Genomic DNA, 737 nt, shown 5'->3' on the forward strand with positions numbered 1-737 from the left:
AGCATCATGTTTGATCTCTAGAGTAGGGCAAAATATGTCACCAAAAACAGAACTAGTATTGTTCGATATAGGTGACAAACGCCTACAGTGGAATTACGATCTTCCTTACCGGTTTCGAACCTCTGGACATACAATCAGCGTCCATAGCCTAGTGGTTAGGGTGTCCGCGTACAGAGCGGGAGGCCCGTGGTTCGAATCCCGGTGGAGGCTGAAAGTTTTTTCACTGTTCTTGATTTTCCAACTCATTACGATTTTCATTTATATATATTCATTTGCCTTTGTCGTTTACCTCCATTGCATTAACATAAAGTCTGTTCAAAGTATCTCTTTCGAGATCCGGCTTTAGGAATCACAAATGATTTTCGAGTTGGATAGCATCATGTTTGATCTCTAGAGTAGGGCAAAATATGTCACCAAAAACAGAACTAGTATTGTTCGATATAGGTGACAAACGCCTACAGTGGAATTACGATCTTCCTTACCGGTTTCGAACCTCTGGACATACAATCAGCGTCCATAGCCTAGTGGTTAGGGTGTCCGCGTACAGAGCGGGAGGCCCGTGGTTCGAATCCCGGTGGAGGCTGAAAGTTTTTTCACTGTTCTTGATTTTCCAACTCATTACGATTTTAATTTATATATATATATATATATATATATATATATATATATATATATATATATATATATATATATTTAAACTTCAGGTGACATTTCGAGCTTCAAAGGTATAATATACA

The sequence above is a fragment of the Apostichopus japonicus genome, chromosome 16 (genome assembly GCF_037975245.1).
Source record: "Apostichopus japonicus isolate 1M-3 chromosome 16, ASM3797524v1, whole genome shotgun sequence".
Classification (NCBI taxonomy): Eukaryota; Metazoa; Echinodermata; class Holothuroidea; order Aspidochirotida; family Stichopodidae; genus Apostichopus; species Apostichopus japonicus.